At 43.5% G+C, this 23,059-nt stretch overlaps 1 protein-coding gene and 1 pseudogene across 1 annotated transcript in view; both read left to right on the forward strand.

Moving 5' to 3' along the window:
- Positions 1–23,059, forward strand: part of MAML3 (mastermind like transcriptional coactivator 3) — a 269,821-nt gene that overhangs the window by 26,762 nt on the left and 220,000 nt on the right. The gene's annotated exons all lie outside the window — the stretch shown is intronic.
- LOC117053134 lies at positions 227–21,934 on the forward strand (annotated as a pseudogene).

The following is a 23,059-nucleotide window of genomic DNA, read 5'->3' on the forward strand; positions in this document are numbered from 1 at the left end:
AAACAGAGAGTTCACAGAGTTTACAGTGCTCCTTTTGTGGTCTGGGTTCTGTGTCAGGCTTCTTCCCAGGAACATTCTGTGACTTCACAGAAGCAGGGAAAGAGCCGTCACCTGCTTTCTCTGTGGCCTCCTCTCATGATTCCCTTCTTTCCTTAGCCTATTCTCACATCACCCAGGGGCTTCTTGGTTCCTCGCGCTTTCCAACCATCTGCCAAGAACTAGCAGGATGACTGGGAGGAGGAAGAGGATCCTGGGGAGGGATGTTGCTGGGATTGGAGACACTGGGTCAAGCGGGGTGGGAAAGGAAGTACCCGGTACTCGCAGGGTGATAGAGGATGGCAAGGGGGGTGAAGGTCAGTACACAGAAACCAGAGCAGCAGGACCCAACACAGCAGGCTCTGAGGTATAGCGAACAGTGGGAGTGGAGCTGTAGCAGGGAAGGGCCCACAGCCCAGCTTCCTGGCTGGCCAGGTGGGACTCGCTAGCTCTGGGAAGAAGGGTGTGATTCCTCAGCTGGAGTAGGCTTGGAGCAGGTGAGGGTCACATGCCTCGTCAAGCCCAGATGCTGCAATCAGAATGCAGAAAGGAAGCAGAGCTGAGGTGCTTTGTCTGCTCAACTGCCCATGTTGAGGGACATTGGTGTCTATATTCCTGGACTTCTAAAGGACTGTGCTTTGGGTTTGACTCTCAACTGTATTCTGACTGGTGGACTTCAGCAGACTTGGCTACTTTGAGTGACCCTGGACTGCATTTCCTGACCTTTGGACTTGGCTTGTGTGGATTGGCTCTCAAACTTTGGACTTTGGATTTGACATACTGACTTGCTGCTAGGTAGGCCAAGGGTGGTTCTTCTTCTTGTTTCTGTCTTGGCTCTTTTCAAGTGTGGTGTTTTCTGGTTTTGTTTTCAAGTACCCCTTGTGAGGTAAATTGGCAATGGGAATATTCTTTGTTGCATTTGTAGGCTGTGATTCTCATGCTTGTGTTTCGGTGCATATATTTGAGCTTTTTGTATTTCAAAGGTAAGATGGCTTGTGTCATTGTGATGCAGCGATCTATAAGCTCGGCTTCTAAGCAGTTAAAATGGCACAATTATTCAGCTCTTAGAACCATTTTCTTACCAACAGGATGGTTTAGCTGGTGAAGACAGATTCTGTTTCTGGCATGTGGCAGATCGATGCTCTTTGGGTGTTAATGGCTGTAGGAACCAGAGGGGCTGTTGCCTGAGCAAAGTTATTACCTCATTATCCATGGCACAGGGTTAGCTGTAAGGTTTGACCATCTGTGCTCATGCAGAGTGGGGTGGGGGGAGGAGATGGACAATACCAATAACATATTTCAAAGCGATACGGCTTCCCAGCCAAGGTTGCAGTTCACAGCATAATCACAGACCTCCATAGTTTTGTGCATTTGCATTGCTGGGGTTGGCCTCTACACTCTGCGGATCACGCTTCCAGCTTAGCCTTTTGTTAGTTTTCTCTTGTAGTGCTTTGTCAGGTGGGACCTATTCTGTGTTTGTAGGCTGCTAGGAAAGTATAAGGTGGTCTGTGTCTCATAAACGTTTTTACCCATAAAAACAATATAGCTATAAAGAATGGAAAGGAAAGGAGCTAAATTTGCACTGCCCTCTTCCTTTTTTTTAGTGTAAAATGTTAGCTTGTAAGTGCTAATTAATTGGTAAACATTCAGTTAAACATTAACACTGGTAAAGAGCTTTTGTAATGACAGATGCAGTTGCAGCACAATTGTTAACAAGCCATTTTAAAAAGCCAATATTGGAATTATTTTGTTTAAAAGCTGTATTTTAGGCTTGGGGGGGGGGAACCTTGTGTGCTTTTATTATTTTGGGTAAGGTCTTGGTTCTTTTCAATCATTTGAATGAAAATATTTGTGTTGTTGCCAGAGGTTGATGCGTCCTCCAATATTTTTTTTTATTGCATCAACTGTACATATTGTGTTCCTGTAATTGGCAGCCTGTAGCTCCTTGCAGGAGAGCAAAAGCTGCTGTTAGTGTCTGCCTCAGACAATCCAATAGTGCATAATGGGAAGGGGGAGGCTTCCTGTTACAATAAAGTCAGCTACCTTCAGGATGCATGTCTCCCTTGGAACAGTTGTCTGTATTTGCATGTGAGTGGTTTCCTGCCACACTAGAAATTGATTCAAGTACTGTACATGACTGTGCATGCTCTCTCCATATTTCCTTACTTTCCTCTTTCTAGCTTGTTTACAAATATTTAATTGTAAGGTTTATCACCATGTATTCTTTTTTAAAATCAAGTCTTCTGTACCTATACCTGACACTTTATCCATGCATGGCACTTTATAGGAACAAAGTGTATGTAGAACTTTTGTATATAACAGGCTAATAACTGATTGCCTGTTAGCTATGGGTGAAGGCTGGGAGGAGAGGGATGGTGAAGGCTGGGAGGAGAGAACCTCAGAAAGGCTTGAGGGTTACAGCTGTATGCAAATGGCCTCTTGTAACTGTCCATCCTTGTTTGTGGGCAGCAGAACTTTTCACCTAGTTTCTCAGGATGTGGAACTGGCAGTGGTAGTAGTACAGTTTATTTTTTCCTAAAGTTTTGCTATTTCACTGCCACCGCAAATGGCGGTGGCAGTAACTGTGTTAGCAGCCTGGACACCATTTTGCATTCTCCACAAAGTTCTGCAAATAGATCATTTGGGGGGGGGAGGGGTAAGCAGTGAGAGAAAGAAAAATCTCAGACGAAAGTCTTCTGAAAAAATTCAGCTCAACTTTACTAGGGATGAGAGAGAGGATATTGGAGGAGCAGGGTGAGTGGAAGATTGTGAGTCAGGGAGTGTAAAGTGTTAGTAGACTCCCCAAGTAAGTCATTGAATTTTGCACATTGGTTTTAATAGCCAGTTAGATTTTTGGATGCAGGTCTTTAGTCACTATATCATATGGGACACTTATTTGCTCCAAATTACCAGATGTAACATGAAATTAATTGAGTTGTGGAGAGAGCAAGTTCTGTATCCAAAAATATAACGTCACAGAAGTTTATCAGAATTCTTCTCTTGATAGCCTTGGTGAGAGAAAGCCATTAAACAAAAAAAGCAGTTTCTTTCTCATTGATGCAACACCTCAATATTGGCAGAGGACCCTGAGGTTTTATAACACACACATACTATTTCTCTAACACTGGGGTTAGACTGCAACTCATCCTTGACGTTTGGCCATGCTGGCTAGGGCTGATGGGAGTTGGCACAACAATATGTTGAGGGCCACAGGATTTCCAGCACTGCTGTAGCGAGAATAGTGCGGGTTCTGTGTCAGTGAAATACTTGTATCTCTCTTCAGCTTGAGAAATTATTTTTTATTTCCTAAAAATAGTCCAACAACATCTGAGGGCTCCAGATTGGGGAAGATGTCTGTAGCAAGACATTTTAACCAAATATCTTTTAAAAAGTTCCAAGCCCTTCACTATGCTTAGTGTATGCTCCCCATAGTGTAGGTTAGCTGGGTTGTGTCTGTGATAAAATGGCTAATTGACACTTTCCTTCTGACAAGCCCCCTCTTTCTACAGAATTGCCAGATAGAGTTGAGCCACTGGATGCAGGTTCCCAGTTTTCTAGTTTTAAGGGCATATATATTTAATTTGCTCACATCTTTTATGTTCAGCTGAACTCCATTGCTAACATCTACTTATTTCATGGTCTCTGAGGCAGAGCAGAGTTCAGTGTGATCTTGCCAGCTTCAGTTCATTTTGTATGAAAGGCACTCCTGCAGTCTTTCCTCTGCCAAAGATGCCTCCTTGTGACTGTATCCTTTGCGATACTGACTTTCATTATCAGCATGACATTCCTAGGTAAGAGCAGGGCTTAGATCCCAAGAGCCAGTGATCATTCAGCAAAATAACATGCAGCATGAAACAAAACAATGATATAATACTCCAAGCTGACTTGGAGATGGTGAAGACAGCTGTGCAGACTGCAGACTTGTACTTGCCTGTTCCACAACCATACTTTATGAATATAAAATATTATCATACCTATCATTGTAGGGGGCTCACACACTTGCCCCTCTTATCTCTATTCTGTTGTGACAAGGAAGAAGGTATGTGTGGCAGGCTTCAGACAGTGCTAGAAATGAGCCAGGCATCACACGGGTTTTGTGACTGGTGTGGGTCCAGTTGCGACCATGTGGAGATCTCTGGATGCCAGGTTGGTGACTGACGTCTCCACTTGGCTGGCCCCTCCAGCTTTCTTAAGCAGCTAAGTGGGAAGCTTATTTATTGCATTTATATCCCGTTGGGACCACAGTGATTCCTGTTGCTTGGTGTCTAAACAACATTTATCAACCACTCATTGGCTGAAAACACTGACAGGTGGGAGTAGCTAACTTCACTCATTTCACAGAAATCACTTAGATCGGAACCTGCACACTTTGCTTCATAATTTTCTTTCAGGAATGCTAGAGACAGACCTTGAACTTTCATTCTTTTTTTAAAAGAAAGAGTCTGGGCCCACTGCCTGGGGGTTTCACTGTAGGCATCCATGGGCGCTATGCGTTGGCAACCCTCTCATTTCTTGAGGGGGCATTGAGAGGGCAAGATTTGCCATTTTTTATTCTTCTTAGTATCCTTTCTGTGAATGAGCTTTCTCATTTTCCTTTATCCTCACAACAACTCTGTAATATAGGCTGTGGTGATTTGCCTCGGGACAACCATTAAGTGTCATGACCAAGTGGGGCATTTAAACCTTCATTTCCCATACCTAAACACACTACTGAACTAATTGTACTCCCTACAAAGTAGGACAATCCACCCGCCATTTTCTCTCCCTCCCACCACAGCAACCAGCACAATCAAGAAGAATCTGAAGAAGTGTGCATCTGAAGTGGTATATGAAGAAGTGTGCATGCACATGAAAGCTCATACCAATGACAAACTTTGTTGGTCTCTAAGGTGCTACTGGAAGGATTTTTTTTAAAAAAAATTTTAATCAAGAGGAAGTGGTACATGTGCCACAAAACAACCACCAGCAGAGTGAACAGCTCCAGATGATTTAAGCCAGTGAGTTACATAGCAGGGTCTTGCTGCCATTTTCTGTTTTGTTGCATTAGGAACCCAGCACCCTTAGCGTTGCCTTATAGACCTAAATCCACACTGGTTATTCCGGCGTATTCATGTATGAATCATGCCCATAAGTGTGTCCGTGACGTGTTCTATACGCTTAAACAGAAGCTAGCTTGGTATGGTGCACTTTGTGCTGCCTCTGCTCTGCTCTATGTGTTCTGGGAAAAGCGAAGCAGTGTGACCAGTTTGGACTGAGGCGTATTAACAAAAGCAGCATGATTGCTTGGAGTATTCTCAAGGCTGCCTGTGCTGTTTTTGGCTGCAGCCCATGTTATGTCACTCTGTTACTGTCATAACCTCTGAAGGTCAGCAAATTCACCTAGCATGATTCCTGCATTCTTTCTCCCTCCCATCTTCATTCCAGGCTCTTGTTCAAGCTGCTTAGGTCTTTTTTCTTTGTACTCCTCACTTAGTAGGTCACGTTTCTGCCTCATCTAGCTGTGCATTTCAGAGTAGCTGAGGTCAGGTTAGAAGTGAAATTGGGAAGTTTGTTTTTCAGGTTTTTGGTGTGTTTCTTCTAGAGACCGGCAGATCTGGATACACAGGCTCTGTGTCCTACTTGGAAGCATTAGTAATTTGCAGTTGCGAATATTATGGATGCGGCTGTAGCTAACAATTGCTAGATGTTGCCATTCTCCTTCAGCTGGAATAGTCAGGGCAGCATGGTAAAATCCAGTCTAGAGAGTAGTGGGTCTTGGAGCTATTTCTAATGGAAAGTGCCCTGAATATTGCTATTTTTGAATAGTGCTAGGCCTCAAGCAAGTAATAAATTTCTAGTGTTTGCTCTGCTCTACCCTCCCACACCCTACCACAGACAAACATGCAACTCAGAGAGAGAGAAGCAATTAGATGTGCACATACATAACTTGTAGAAGCAAGTTCACCTATTCTTACACCTCAAGTACTCAGCATTTCCCTTCTGCCTGGTGGAGGCAGCCTGCTTTTTGCAGACAGTGCCAATGATGACTGTGCACTGTGTTGTTAGATTCTGGACTTGAGAACCAGCTGCTTGCTGGGCCCAGATTTTGGAAAAGGTGGGTGGGTGGGTGGGGGAATCACCAACAACTGGTGGCCAGGAGTGCTTTTACCCAGTTTGGGCTGGTGGGTCTGCTGTGCCTGTTTTTTTTAGCGAAGGCGGATCTGACTGTGGTCTAAACGTGGGATGGCATTCAATTTCGTTGCACTATGTACAATGACAATGAAGTATCTATCTATCATCAATCTATCTATCTATCTATTGTCATGTCAAGACTGCGTTACTACAACACCCTGTATGTGGGGCTGTCTCTGAAGACCATTAGAAACTTAAGCAGGTTCAGAATACAGTTCTAGGATTTTTGAGCAGAGCCATCGTTGTGGGCTTCCCATAGACATCTGGCCGCCCACTGGCTGCTATGGAATGCAGGACTAAATTGGCATTTGGAGTGATCTAGTAGGGCTCTTTATATTATATCCTTTTTAAAAAGTATAAAGCTTCTATTTCTGCTTTTGGTATTCCTGGTGGAACAGCCCATTGGGTATGTTACTTTGGGACGGGAGTCTAGGACCATGAATTCATAGATTCTGTGCTTGAACAAGATTTGCACATTACCTTTTTTCCTGTTAACTGTGGCACTCTCTAAGAGGTAGGACTAAAATAGAAACAGGGTGGTCTGGAGAGATGTGACTGAGTGACTCTGTAACTTCGCCTGTGGGCAATCCAGAGTTTTGCCTGGGTGTCCATGACACTCAAACAATATACTTGTTTGGGGGGGGGGGAGCTGATGGCTTGAATCTACGTTTTCCAATCTTAATAAAAAGCTGCACGAAAAGATTGCTGTTTTGTATTGGCCTTCAGTTAACTGATTTTCACACACGAGCTGCTTGCCTTTTAAGGCATTATCCTTTCTGGACACTTTGTATCATGGTGTCAGGGTTAATTGGGTGGAATCCCTCAGTGGAATAGTACATACTCTGCATGCAGGTTCAATCCCTGGTATTTCCAGTTTAAAATGTCCAGGTAACAAATGAAGAGAGACACTCCCTAATGCCAGGGGAGCTGCTGTCAGTCACAGTTGGAAGGGACCACAAGGGTTATCTAGTCCAGCCCCACCCCGTAGTGCAGGAATCTTTTGTCCAACATGAGACTTGAACCCACAACCCTGAGAGTCAGAGCCTCACATTCTACCCACTGAGCTAGGTGGACAAATTGTGTGACCTAGAATAAGACAGCTTCCTTTTTTTCCTTTCTTATTTAGGACAAACTGTAGTCATCCATGTTTTTCTATCAGATTTTTCTTTTAGAGATTTTTTTTGTTAGATTTTGTATCTGCACAGTCAGTTGAGCGTAACGCTTTTCTGCAATTGCAATAAGCTGATGCAAGACCAGTTTCCAGTTGTATTTTCAATAGGGAAGGGTAGCATTTTATTTTGCTCTTCATCAGTGTTTTGCAAATACAGTACTGTACTCCACTCGTGCTTAATAATACCTGTATCTCTGAATGAATTGTCCTAATCATTAATGAAGCGAGCCAAAGAAATGGACCTGATACCATTAAATTGGATGTTTCGGTATAGCATCTGGTTCAAGTTGACTGCAGAAATTGGATAGCCAATTTGTTTTTTGTAACAGAGAAGAATACATTGAAATGCCACTAGTACAGGTAGGTGCCACCCTTCCCTTTGGTTTGCTGCTGCTAGACCACATTGTGATGGAATGTCATTGTGAGCTTGCTGATAGATGCAGGAGAAGATTAATGTTCCTTCTGTCAACTAGGTAAAAGAAGAATCTGGTCCCTAAACACTAAATATTGTGAATCATCTGGGCTGTTTACAGAGATGTCTGGAATTTGGCAGTAAATTTTAGCTGTGTGCTACCTTGTGAATGCAAAAGCTTTAAGAGCAGTGCTCCAGGTTATATTTGTGCCTAGTGGGCTAGCGTGAATTTCAGCTTGCACATTTAAAAGTACAAAGCAAACACAATCTTACATTTAAATTACTTAAATAAAAAGAGAAATAGGCTCATGTAACTAAAAAAATGGGCTATTGATACTATATTCATGTATGGTGGGAGCCAATTTAAATGCTGAATGACAATACACAAAGAGGAATGAAAGCACTGTCCTATCATAAATTGCTCCCCAAGTATGTGGGGTTTCCTATAATCAAGCAGCATACTGTATAAATTTTATGAAATAAATAAGCATGAGCCTGTGTAGAAGTTAGTTTTTTGGACTTGGGCAGAGGAGACACTTGGCCATGAAATTCATTGAGTGACCATGGCAGGTCACTCCCTCTCCACCCAACATATTTCATGGGGTTGTTGAGACAGGACATTGTCTTGTACACTATCCTGATCTCATTGTAAGGAAGATATGAGGATAATGTAACATGAATATGCAGTCCATCATTTTATTTTTATTTGAGAACAGTTTTCAACTACTTTAGTCTTCCAGGGCAATCATATGCATGCCTACGTAAAGGTAAAGGGACCCCTGACCATTAGGTCCAGTTGCGGACAACTCTGGGGTTGCGGCGCTCATCTTGCTTTACTAGCAGAGGGAGCCGGCGTACAGCTTCCGGATCATGTGGCCAGCATGACTAAGCCGCTTCTAGCGAACCAGAGCAGCGCACGGAAACGCCATTTACCTTCCCGCCGGAGCGGTACCTATTTATCTACTTGCACTTTGACGTGCTTTCAAACTGCTAGGTTGGCAGGAGCAGGGCCTGAGCAACGGGAGCTCACCAAGTCACGGGGATTCGAACTGCCCACCTTCCGATCGGCAAGCCCTAGCGCACACCCGCGTCCCTACTTTGAAGTAAATCCTACTGAGTTCAGTGGGTTTTACTACCACGGAAATGTGCCTTGGATTTGTAGCCTTAGATGATTTTCCATTGGCTTCAGCAGGTTTACAGCTAAACTTAACCTGTATTGCTTCATTCCGCCACAAATTTGACTGCCGTTTTGTCCGCCAACCCCAGAGACTGCCTGAAAGGAAGCTGGAGGTACAACAAAGGCAAAATCATTTCTAGAGAGCAAACCTCTGTCCCCCCAATCACAAAATTGTTGTCTGAATCAAACCCAAATAACCAGTTGCTACGCTTCCATTTCCTGTTCTGCTGTTGCCTTTGCCCTGGCTCCTGATGGTACACATTGAAATGCAAATGACAGCAGTAATTGGCTGAGAGATAAACCACAATGAGTGACTGAGCCATGCAGCAGGGAGTTAAGTGGCTAAGTGACAATTATTGCACTGCATCCTCCAGGATCATGAGCAGCAGCACCGTTTGTTCTGGGATTTAAAGGAACTGTAACACTTTAATTGAAGGGCTTTTTTTTAATTATTTGGTTAACATGGCTCACATAGTTCCTCCTCTGGTTCAGCTTCAGCATGAAGTAGGGTTGGGGAAAGGGCTTTTGCTTTCCCTTGTTTTATTTCTAAGTCTTATACTTGTTTATCATATTTTTCTTTTATTATTAGGTATTTCATGTCTATAAAACACATTGCAGTGCTTCTGGGTGGGCAGAAGGGAAGGAGATGGAGAAAGTTTGTACTTCACACAGAAACAAAAGGTGACGTCCAATTAAGTCATATTTGGAGTAGGCCCACTGAAAGCAGTGGATTTTCTTGGTTTCGGTGGATGTACTCAGAGTATGAGTAACATTAGACACCTCCCTAAGGCTGTATGTTTTGAATGACTGTTCAACTGAAGGAACACTGGCAGTAGCAAGTTAAAATGGAATCTTGCTGTGGAGTTTTAAATGAACAGTTTTGGGTGATGCAGATTGCAGGCGTGGCCCCATTTCCCCCACCCCTGGCCATTCCATCTGTGTTGGGGCCTGCAGCAGGATGTGTGTGTTGTTTGCTTTAAAAGTACTTATGCCCCACTCTTTAACCAAAAAAAATCCTGGGAGCTTTTTCAAAAAAACCAGTAAGAGCATCCATGCCTACCATAGGCATGTGCCCGACTGGAATTTTACTTACAAAGGAACAAGACCCTTGAACTGAACCCCTAGCTTTGAGTACTTTTTTCTAAAGTAATTTTAATAGAACCATACTTTGCTTCTCTGCAATTTTCTGGACATGGAGAAGGACGACAGAGGACGAGATGGTTGGTCAGTGTTCTCGAAGCTACTAAAATGAGTTTGACCAAACTGCGGGAGGCAGTGCAAGACAGGAGTGCCTGGCGTGCTCTGGTCCATGGGGTCATGAAGAGTCGGACGCGACTAAACAACAATAATTTCCCTGGGGGCCTGAAGATTACATACACTCCCTTCCCAACATTCCCGGAACTCTTCCCCACATTAGGGCTTGTCTGCCTCAATGGCAAGAAGAAGAAGAGAAGAAGAAGAAGAGTTTGGATTTGATATCCCGCTTTATCACTACCCGAAGGAGTCTCAAAGCGGCTAACATCCTCCTTTCCCTTCCTCCCCCACAACAAACACTCTGTGAGGTGAGTGGGGCTGAGAGACTTCAGAGAAGTGTGACTAGCCCAAGGTCACCCAGCAGCTGCATGTGGAGGAGTGGAGACGCGAACCCGGTTCCCCAGATAACGAGTCTACCGCTCTTAACCACTACACCACACTGGCTCTCTTATCATCTCCACAATATGCACAGAGCTCAGTCCATGTTCGTCTAGCCAGTCTAGCATACCAGAATCTGGAACCATTCCAAGCCCAGGTTTTGCTTAGGACTCAAGTTCTCACTTCCTGCCTGTCAGCCATGAAAGGTTTTGGCAGGCCTTGCTTTGAGTCCTGATGCCAAAGTTGTTTTAATAAAACCACACTCTGCTTAGACCTATTCTCTGCATTTTTCTGGGTTCCTGGAGAACCTTTTATCTGCAGTGGAGTCTGGTCCATTAGGATGAATGGGGTCCTCCCCCACCAAAGTCCGTCTGCCCCCAGTGAGCCCCCTATCTTTCTGCCTTCTAACTTACTATCAGTTCATAGGGTGGCACTGTCTGTCAGCATCCTCCTCTTTAACCTAAGACCACATTTAAACTAGTATGATGCCACTTCAAATAGTTGTGGTTTCCCCCCCCCCCAGATTTCTGGGAGCTGTAGTTTGTTAAGAGCATTGAGAGTTGGTAAAGGCCCCTGTTCTTCTCACAGAGCTTCAATTCCCAGAGTTCCCTGTGAAGAGGGATTGTTAAATCACTCAGAAAATTTTAGCTCTGGAAGGGGAATAGAGGTGCCCTACCATCTTCCAGTGCCTTAACAAACGAGAGCTCCCAGAATTCTCTGGGGGAAGCCATTACCGTTTAGTAGAATCATAGTGCTTTAAAAGTATGGTGTGAATGTAACCTGAGCGTTGCCTATGTTGAACTCAGTATGAAAAAGTATGGCAACAAAAGCAGTATTAGTTGGCTCGGCCTGTCATTGACTTTGGCTCCCCCTACTGTTAGTCTCCCTGCCTTCCTCCCTACCAGTCCCAGTGAGTGTCATTCACCACCGTATTTAGCACTCTCTCGTATTGCTAAATCACTGCTTAGTAGTGACAGTGATGCCGTAAAGATTTGCTTTTATTTGTAAACTGAGTAAAGCACCCAACTGGGTGGATGCTTCAGGAAATAAAACCGGTAATTTTTATGCTGATGCAATGACGGTTTCGGAATGTAGGAGACAACTGCATGTTTGAATGCTCCTGGATGTTGGGGAGAAGGGTTCTGAAACTGTAACTTAGAGCTGGTGATTGTGTCATGAATGAAAGGGCTGTCTTATTATGGATATTGTAATCCCATCTAGGAGCCTTTTTTTTTGCTAAAGAGCAAGGTAAAATGTTTTAAACAAACAAACAAATAATGGCTGTTCTTATTTGGGAGTTCTGTATACACAGGGAATACTTTGTGCTGAGGAAAATTAAAACTTGTGAGGAGGTCTGAATGAGGCTTCCCATATGCTCAATTCAGAATGTGGAATTGGAGGCCATTGTATTAATTATTAAACGCTAGCCTTTGGGGAGGAAACGTAGACCCAGATTCTGGCTGTGTGTTCAACGCCACAGTGGCCGTGAAGTTCAGGAAGAAGAGCCTTTTAGGAGTTGGCAGGATTAGAGGGCTAGAATTCCTGTGTGGAACGGAGCAGTCAGAAAATTGATTGGGTGCAGCATAAAACAAAACATTAGGGCGTGATAATTCATAGCACTTGCACTGAGACAAGTAGAAGTTTATCTAGTTGATCCAGTAACCTGAAAGGGGAAAAATGTTAATATATAAAATTTGAGGGGAGAGGCTGCTTGATCTGTGGGATTCATTGCTACAGTGGATTGAGGCAGGGGGGGGGGAGAGGTTTAGTCAAAGAGCCACAACAATATTTTATTTATGTTGTTCCTTAAAATATTTATGGCCTGCCCTTCATTTATATAGGTTCCAGAGCAGGGTGTGCGATACATGATATAAACATAACAATAAAACAATCAGAATAAAAAAGGGACCTCTGACCGTTAGGTCCAGTCGTGGGCGACTCTGGGGTTGCGGCGCTCATCTTGCTCTATAGGCAGAGCTGTCCACAGGCAGCTTCCGGGGGAATCTGCTAAAAACAAAACACACTGCAACGGAGCTGGTCAAAGAGTAAAGCTCTTAAAATGCCTGCACAAATAGACAAGTCTTGACTGGGTGCCAAAGTGATTGCAATGTCAGCACGTGGCATACTGCTAATGGGAGGGCACCACCACCGAGAAGGCCCTCTCTTGTATCAGCACATAACGCACTTACCCTAACAATGAGATGTGGAAAAGAGTCAATTCCCTAAGAAGATTTCAAGTCCTGGTCAGGCTGGTAAAGGGAGATGTGTTCCTTTGAGTAATCTTGGTCTGTAGAAGCAAGTCCCTAACACTGAATTTGGCTCAGGAAACAAGCAGGCAACCATTTTACACAATTTAACCAAATCTGGATATTAATAATAATAAAATAAAACAGTGCACTTTTTTTGTAAATGAGCTCACTAAAGTCACTAGCCTGCAATATAAATGAATGCAGTCAGACAAGTCTGCTGGAGTTTGGCAGAAGGGAGGTGGGGATTCAGTCTATTCTGAAAGTTGGCTGGGCACAGAGGTGGGGTTGAGTACTGCATCCCTCTTCTGCCAATCCCTTCAATTGCCTACATGGAATTTAATGCAGCTACCTGCATGATGGCTGCTGTGTTTTGCCTCCATTGTTGAAATCTGTATGCTTTGAATACCAGTTTCTGGGAATCAGCAATGGAGAGAGGTGCTGTTGCACTCGGATCCTGGCATCTGTCTGGCCACTGAGAACAAGATGTTCTTAAGCAGCTTCTTTTCCCTTGTGGCTACCAGGCTAGTGCTTAAATACAAGCTGGGATAGTTGAACTCTGCTGTCTGCATTGTCTATTAAAAGGAGGAAGGGAAAATATTACCCCCAAAATGAAATAACCCTGTAAACATTAAAAAGACTCTCCTAAAATGAAGCCACATCTTAAAGGACTAAAGGAAATTGGTGAACCACATTGACATTTAGGTCTTCAGCAAATCCTAATGCTCTACAAAAATATTTTATAGACTTGCTTTCTGTCTGTACCCATTTCTCAGTCAGATCTGGATTCTTTGAATAGCACAGAATGCTTTAGAAACAGGTTTAGATGACCATGCACAGAAACATTTACAGCATAATAGTCAATCATAATTTCACAGCATAGCCTACTGTGTAGGTATGGTTAAGACTCTCTGTGTAACCACCAGTTCCTCCCTGTACAATTGGGGAGGATTGAAGCAGGCATGATTTTGCTCATACACAGTAAGACATAATACAGTAGAACCTCTACTTCCAACCACCTCCACTTGCGGACGTTCCAAGTTGCGACCATGGCAAACCCGGAAGTAACTGGCGGGTTTGCCATCTTTCGCGCATGCGCAGGAATGTTGATTGCTGTTTGCACATGTGCAGGAGCGGCGGTTGCTCTTTGTGCATGCGCAGAAGCGGGAAATCGCCGCCTGCACCTGCGCACAACAGCGCCTCTCCCAGCGACCCGTTTCGTCATAAGGATGGGCCTCCGGAACGGACTGGGGTTGTAAATAGAGGTTCCACTGTATATGACTTGCTGTGATGTGTGGACCTGGCCAATTCAACCCAAGAAATCAATATATTGTGTAGCTTTACATTTTGTTTTGCATCTTCATTCAGCAAATTGTATTAGACAGTTACACTGTGTCTTTAAAAAACAAAAGAAATTGTGTAAGTTAGCTGGGCTTGCACCATTGCCATTGATCTCACCTTGCACATTTAATGCGGCAGTGAGTTGGTCTGTGACCGTAAAATAAATTCATTTCATTTAATGCGGCTGTTGATTTGGAGAAATGTTTGGAGTGGAATGTTTAGTTCTTCTGCAGACAGAAGCTTGACTTGGGTGTGGGAAATGGAAGTAGCCATATTTTGGCTCCATTACAGAAGAAAGATACACTTCAGTTATTAAGTTGGGGAGCGGGGAATTCATAGATTCTTCTTGCTCCAGCTTCTGTACCTCAGTGTTTGGGTCTCATGAAGTGGCGCCTTGACTTCGAGTTTGCAAAAGAAAATAATAATAAACTGGAATGAAATAAGATGGACTAGTGTTTGGTGTTTACTTAACCATTTCCAGACAGAATAATTGTTGACATACTTGCCTTTCCTCATCTCCCTTTCCCCCCAGTGCCACATTTGCCTATCTTTAAAGGCAGTTGATTTGTTTTTAACTTTCACAGAATGGGATAAGTAAGGAGGTGGGGTGTTGTGTGCACTGTATTTCAAAGCTGCAGTTTTGCCCTTGGAAAAGGAGCCGCTTGACTGAATCCCTCAATATTATGAGGTCAGTGTCTAGATTTGTAGGTTTATTTTTGTGTGTGTGTGTGTTCAGTTACTTCTTTCGCCCTGGAGAATCTGGAGTCTTCCCAGTAGTTAAAGTTCATTGTATACAAGCACACAAACATGTTTCATAGTGTTGGCTAAAAGTATTCTGAAAAGCACTGAAATTAGAAATGGGTATAGGCTGCAGACTTAAAAGACATTTCCAAAGATGGGTATTTCACTAAAATCAATTAGAGTTACTTCAATGTAATGTGTTTTGGATTTGATGGAATAGTTAAGTTGATAGGTTAAGACGACAACACAGCTGAAGCAGATTTTTTGGGGGCTGGGTGTAAGCACTGTCAGATATTTCAGCCTTTTGACTTGGGATGAAACAAGGAAAATTAACTGAAAATTCAACATCATATGTATGTTGGGACTGGACAGAACTAAATGCCCCCTGGGGGGCATTTGAAGCATTTATATGCCTCTTCACTCATATTTCAAATGACATTTCATATTTTGATGTGCATTGTTAAAATGGTGTATGAAGTCTCCTGAAGGAAGCAGTGGGACTAAGACCTTTTCATCACTAATTTTAAATTTACCTCCTGGCATTGCTGGATATTATTTTAGAGTTAAGCCAGTGTTGCTGAAAGCAGAACCTACTCTGGAAACTTCCTGTCAAGCATCAATGGAGTCACCGTGTAACCATGTTGCCTCTTACTGTCCTGGAAACTAGTGAGTCCATTGATCAACTTTTCCCAACCTGGCATCGTATGTTTTGGACTAGAGTTGTGTTGGCTGAGATTGATGGATGCTGTAGTCCAAAACATCCTGGAGAGCACCAGGTTTGGGAAGGCTGGCATAGATGGCATGTTTGCACACCCACAAACACCCACCTTGAGTCAAGTAGACTTGAGTGATGAGGATGCTTCAGTATATGTCAGAAAGCACCTTACATGCTGAAAAGCATGTTTAGCGACTGCTCATAATAGTTGCCAAGTCACTTATAAAAAGTTAGATACTGATCGACATAAAAGTGATAGGCTTTAAAACATAGCCCTGTATTTATATTGGCAGAAGGACTAGTTCCTTAGCTGTTGAATCCATTAGTAAGGAATATATACAGGACAGCTGAAGTGATGCAACAATAGCTTTGACACACAGTGTCAAATAGTATAAGGAAAAGAAGGCAACTGCTTCTCTCTCTCCCTCTTTCGCTTGGTGTATACTGGTGTCCAAATTATATGTTTGGAAAAAATTGTCCAGTCCAGTTCTTAGCAGCTCAGAGAACTATAATGAAAATAACTCTAGATGTTAAATTACTGTCTTAACTAACAGTATAATGGGGTAACTTGATTCAGAGAAGCCATGAGAACAAACTATGTTGTTTTACATAAATATTCCCCTTTCCAAAACTTTGCTTTCACTTTTGTTTTCTCTGTTTCTCTCAAGTTTATGTTCAGGCCCTACCTCTTCTGGACATTGAGGAGATTATCAGCCCTGCCTTGGCTGTAGACTCAGTTCAGAGGCTCTATTGCAGGAGTCAGCAAACTTTTTCAGCAGGGGGCTGGTCCACTGTCCCTCAGACCTTGTGGGGGGCTGGACTATTATTATTTTTTTTGGGGGGGGAGAACGAATTCCTATGCCCCACAAATAACCCAGAGGTGCATTTTAAATAAAAGGACACATTCTACTCATGTAAAAACACGCTGATTCCAATTTAGAAGACGATTGGGCCAGATCTGGCCTCCAGGCCTTAGTTTGCCTACCCATGCTCTATTGGAAGCAAACAGTTACAGGTAGGTAGCTGTGTTGGTCTGCCATAGTCAAAACAAAATTTAAAAAAATTCCTTCCAGTAGCACCTTAGAGACCAACTAAGTTTGTTATTGGTATGAGCTTTCGTGTGCATGCTTTCCAGGTGCTACTGGAAGGAATTTTGTTTTTATTTTGTTGGAAGCAAACAGTTGGCTAATACCTTCCCTCTTATATACAGCCCCCCCCCCCCCGTCCAGTTATATATGCTGTGCCATCAGGAATCAGGTAATGGTTAGCACTAGCTTTCAAAGCATACTTTGTAGACCTGCTTTAAATTATGATTTAGAGGTTAGTGCTTACTATAGTTAGCCCAGTTCTAACATCACAGCAAACTTGGTTTCATGGAACTAGAAACACAGGATGAGATCCGTTGAGCCTGCAAGATGTTCCAAATGGATTAGAACATGACATTGGAAATGGGTCGTTGTCATTCTACAGATGCTGTAGCCTCTATCTCAGTGCTGTTGTGCTCAAGATCGAGTGTTGGGTTTGTAGACAGATGAGATCATAGGAGGTAGTGTTTTCCATCCTTTACAAAAAATCCATTGGAGATTTATTTTAATGCACCACGTGGGTTAATTCCAGGAGGCTTATAGTCATACAATTGCTTAAGAGCCTACAAGGAATGTAGAAATTCCACCAGCTGCAGTTTCAGCAGTTACTGCAATTAATGTGCGCTTCAGGTTTTAGCTTGATCTGCCTTCCATGTCAGCCTCTTTTGGCCATGCCAAAAGTTATCCTGTTCTGTGTAAACATGAATGTACAATCCTTCAATGCATCTGTTGAGAAACTAAAAATATTGCTTGCTGTTGTGGTTTCCTCAGTCCCCTCAGCCTCTAGTTAACTCCTCCACCCGGAGCCTTTTTGCCACACAGAGTAAAAGCAATGGGTTTGCTGCTGCTGCTTGAATTTGTAACTGAAACTGCTGCTCCCCACCCTCCACAAGCTGCAACACTGCCCAAAACTTGTTCTATCCAGTTTTCCTCCTTGTCTTCCTAGAGATACATTCCTTTGGCTCCATGCAACCTTAAAGCATGTGGCCAGAGTGGCGGCGGCAGGGCACTCACAAGCTTCAGCTTTCTAAATTTCTATCTCTTAGCATGAAATGTTTTTCCCATCTTTGTCCACTGTCTGTTGCATTACCTTCTCTCAGCATTTTATTTCCCCCTGCACATCCTTCCCATAAAGATCCTGATTTCACAAAATTTTCCCAAGTTAACATAATTGCTGTGCTAAACACTGAACTGCCCTGGGCAGACCATTTAACTTCCTTCTTCAGTCTTGTACTAGCTGGATCTATGGCATTAAAGCTAAGTATCTGTGTACTTTAATTGGGGCTGTGCATGATGTGTATTATAATTATAATTATTAAGTATTTATTTATTTTGATGGTAGGGGGCTTGCTCCTTTATCTACCTGCTGCAGTATCTTCAAAACAGTCACCATGCATCAATGCTACTGACCTTGGGCTTCTTGGACTGGAATCACACATTTGTGTGTGCCTGTGTGTGCCTCTTTTGTGCAAATCTGGTATATCAGAAAACTTGTGTATCAAAAATAAAATAAATTCAATGTTAAAGGTGTGTGTGTGCACACGTGCGCGCGCGCACACACACACACACACACACACACAGACAGGTTAAACAACTGCTTGCACAGGAGGTGTGACCTGTGGCTTTCTCCTGCTGAAGGAAGTTGACAGCAAGCATAATGTAAAGGGGGTTAGCCACTGGCAGTCCTAAAAAGTCCCACTGCAGCAGAATATATTATTCATTTGGAAGGGGGAGAATACTAGGGAAACAGGATTTTTATTACATAATTATGCCTCCCCCATAAAGCTTTGAATAAATGCTATAGCTGCAGATCATTAAACTGCCACCTCACATGCTGCTATGATCACAGAGTTCCGCACATGTTAAAGGCTGTACAATGTGGACGCGCTGTCCGTGCCCTTGCAACGTTCATGAATTTTAAACTCCCCACTCCTAAGTACAATGGAAATGGCCTGATCAGAATGTGCAATGCACTCTGTGTCCTGGAACCTAAGATGCTTGTTTGGGGGTGGAAATGCAGACATCCACAACTTTTTGTTTTTGTTTCCTGAAAGATTTAATTAAAAGATTGAAAGGAAGGGAAATGAAAATGCAATTTCTGCCTAAATAAATAAAATACAGAGTCATGTGTACTCTGTCACTATCAGGTGGATAGAGTCAAGGAATCCTGAAAAGGTTGCATATGAAAATAAAAAGACTTTTTATAGTGACCCTAGTGTCTGCTACTGGTGTCTGCTTCCTGAGCCCCCAGAAAGATGAAATTATTGTTATGCATGTGTGAGGGAGGGCCCAGATCACACTAAATTCTTGATTTAGCAAATGGTAGGATGTAATTAATATTTGAAGTATTAAGGGAACATGGCATGTGCAGTGTAAGAATACAGGCTGAGCCTGTTCTCCTGTTCAGGAGATCAGCTGACAGGTGCCATGAAAGAACAAAGATGGGTGATGGCAGTCATTACCCTGAGAAAAGGTGGCACATTCAATGTCAGACAAGGAGCAGGGTAGCATTCCTCCCCTAGCTGTGTGTTAGTTAGCAAAAGACAGTAGCAGAGTTGGGAGGGGAAAGTTGCCAGGGTTACAGAGGGGCATGATGTCACCACAGGAAAAAAGATGCCCTTTTACACCAGGCTTGAGTTGCTTTTGGAGCAAGGCTTTTTGAGAAGAAGGGAGGGGCAGGACATCATGTGGGGCTGGTTGGGGGAGGCAGCACTGAGAGACTGGACTCAAGTGGGCTGAAGCTATGAGGAGAGCAACAAATGACACTATTGGGGTGTAATGTTCTACTAGTTGCATAGCATCGGTTGCCGGTCCCTGGGGCAGGCATGCGCTAGGGGTGTGGGGTGTGTGTGTCAGCCTAGCCAATGACGCTAGAATGACCCCACCAGAGCCACGTGGGCCTAAGCTGAGCCCCCTGCCTGCCTACACAGGGGGGACCCCACCAGCTGGCACAGCCCTCAGTGGGCAGAGGGAAGCACCGGGCCATGCTGGGCTGGGCTGTCTGGTTCACGCTCAGGGCCACAGCCCCCCCCATACTATGCCCTTGTGGTCTACACTCCCTCCACCTAAACTCAGGTGAAAATATGTGTAAATAAACCATATTAAAGACACTGCAGTCACTGCCATGCCTCATTCCAAAGGAGCAAAACCCTGGTGGAGTGCAAAGACCCTGGAATCTTGTTCCCACTCGGCAGACGTTGGGGTGACATGTAATACTATTATTCCTTACCAATTACATGGGAAAGGTAGGACAACAAAAAACAATGAAGGAGAAACAATTGCGTTAACTGCAGGGAATGAAATAGGTAATTTATAGATACATTGTACATCTAGAGAGTCTTACTGGCATATACTGTATTTGAGTTAAACTAACAGTTATAACTACAGGTGAGCTCCCGTTGCTCGGTCCCAGCTCCTGCCAACTTAGCAGTTCGAAAGCACGAAGTGCAAGTAGATAAATAGGTACCGCTCTGGCAGGAAGGTAAATGGCGTTTCCGTGTGCTGCTCTGGTTTGCCAGAAGCAGCTTAGTCATGCTGGCCACATGACCCGGAAGCTGTACGCTGGCACCCTCGGCCAATAAAGCGAGATGAGTGCCACAACCCCAGAGTCGTCCGTGACTGGACGTAATAGTCAGGGGTCCCTTTACCTTTACCTTTACAGTTATAAACACATTTGCAGTGAAACAAAGCTCCACTTCTGTGGAGCTTCTGTGTTGCAGCTTTGCATTCCTCGAGCTGTGCAACTTCTCCACTGAAATAAGTGAGGAAGCAGGAAAGTGTCTTATGCATTGCAAATTATCTGGGGCAGCAGGAATTCAAGTGCTGTGTTGTGTTTATACATCAACAATGTGCCTTATTTCCAAACGTTAAAAAGCAACAGGCTAAGGTGCCATCTTGTTTTGCTGATGTCGCCATCATCTATATTTAGTCCTGAAGAGCAAACTGGATGTATAGGGTGGAAGGCTTTGTGGGGAAAATACATTGCTCTACAGATTGTTGTTGTTGTTGTTACTGCTGCTGCCTTGAAACCACAAATGGACAGATGGACACACACCTGGGAAAGCTGGATCCAAATTGCACCTCTGACATTGACTTACTGGCACACAGAGTTGGGCCCAACACTGGAGAGCTGTCATGTGTGCATGACATCACATGTGCAGTGCCCCACTACTGCCAGGATGTGTGGGCATCTTCCGAGACACTGGCGATCGCGGCATGGGGGGCAGAGGGTGAAAATTGCTCTCCAAGCCTTCTGCCTGGTTTGCTGGTGTTTGGCCGGGGCGGCAAGGGATGGGAGTTCCCTCAATATTGGGTGGGGTCTCAACACCCTGCCTCGAAATATTGAGAGGGCTGAAGCCCCTTCTGCCCTCTATAGCTGGTTCCCTTCCTTACTGAGCATCATTCTTCTCCCACTGTGGTTGTGGGATGAATGAAACAAGGTTGTTAAAGCCCATAGCACATTAAAAATGCTATATGAGTGGTGATTTTTTTTTTTTTTTAAAAAACCTCCTAATCAGAAGAATTAGGAAGTGATTGTCAAGTTGATATACATAAGGATGCTCAAGTGATCCAGTCAGAGGGCCTGATGAAAGTACTTCATCAGGTGTTTGGTTTTGCCTATACCCTCTTGTTTGACTTGAGGTTGTTCTACCCTAGGTGCTTGTAGCAGGGGAAACCCTGAATGAGGACAAGGATGCTGCGTGATTACAGGTTCTTCTTTGGTGCTTTAAACCTCATAACAAACTTGTTCAGTGAGGTCAGAGAATCAACATACTTCAGTTTCAACTAGCATTGCTTTAAAATGAGGAGCTTATAGTTAGTGCTTTCTGATGGTAGAGAAGTCATTGAGTTTTGTGCTTCGCTCCTGAGCCAAACGGAACGAGTCGCTGTGTCTCACACAAGTTTGCTTGTTCAAGCTACCAAACGACCAGAAGGCAGGACTTAGGCTGATCATGAGTCTGTGGATGTATGCATGGAAGGTGCCTGTAAAATGTATGAAGAGCATCTGAAGAGAATGAATCCTAACAAGCCTTCAATTATTACATATGGTATTAGCCAGTAATTTGATTTCGTTGATGACTTGGCTCACCTCAGCTGCCTTGTTTATCGAGCTGATATTCAGACATACCAGACATACAATAAAGACTGCATAAAGGAAAAGATCTTATGTCCATCTCCATAAGTAAGCTCAGCAAGCAAGCAAATAGACACCATGGTTTAATGGGGTTTTGAGGGAAGGGTTTTGGCCACAGGTGTGTACAGCATTCTGTAGTGAAAGTTGTGTATTGTAGTCTTCCTGTTCATTCTTGTTAGTCTGTATTTGAGAAAAAAATCTGTTAGAATTCCAAGGGACTTTCTCAGTTTAAAACTTAAAGAAGTAAGGATATGCCTTCTGCGGGTACCCCTCTCTCGGTTTCCCCCCAGTGTTATTTCTTGGAGGCAGTGAAGAATAAAATAAATACTCTTTAGATAAAAAAAAGTGAAAATGAGTACCGGGTAGTTTATTTGTAGATACAAAGTTTTATTTCACTCACACACACCCTCAGGAGGATTGCATGAGGTTGATGCTTGAATACTCTCCCAAAAGTCCAGACTGCTACAGTGAACAGTAGCTTGGGTAAGTGATCTCTTGAAAACAGTGAGTGTGGTAGGTGTGGACACAGGAAGGTCAGTGTTAAGTGTCCTGATGACAGTCCACTTTTAAACATCAGGGTTTTCTTTTTAAATGTGAAGCTTAAGTGCTTTGCTTTCGGTGCTACAGTTAAATAACATTTTGAAAATATGCATATATTGCTTCCTGCATTGCATACAAGGAAATACAAATAAAAAAGTCATATTCAAAAGTCCTTACTTGGTAACAAATGTAGTGATATATGTGTGTGCTGTTAAACATCATAATATAATTATGGATGCGTAATATTGACTGCTTTGAACAATAGAGAAGGTTTGTCAAAGATTGCATGCAAATAAATGCCAGGTTCTGTTTCTGGCACCTGCAATTAAAGGATTCTGGATCATGGGCATAGAAGGGCCCCTTTCCTGGGACCATGGAGAGATGCTGATATACCAAAGTAGTCCTTCTCCAACTTGGTGCCCTTTTGAATTACCACTCCTATCAGCAAAGTTGTAGTCTAAGGGCAGCCTGTGTGGTGCCTTCCAGAAGTTGTTGAACTACTACTACTACTACTGGCCAATGATCATGTAATGGGAATTACAGTCTAGCAATAACTGGAGGACAGCAGCCTACCCCTGCCATAGATGAATGGAACCCTTTCCTCCAATCCGAGGTTACTACTGTGGTGCTTTGCTTCACTAGCTCATCATTATGGGGC

The sequence above is a fragment of the Lacerta agilis genome, chromosome 9 (genome assembly GCF_009819535.1).
Source record: "Lacerta agilis isolate rLacAgi1 chromosome 9, rLacAgi1.pri, whole genome shotgun sequence".
Taxonomy (NCBI): domain Eukaryota; kingdom Metazoa; phylum Chordata; class Lepidosauria; order Squamata; family Lacertidae; genus Lacerta; species Lacerta agilis.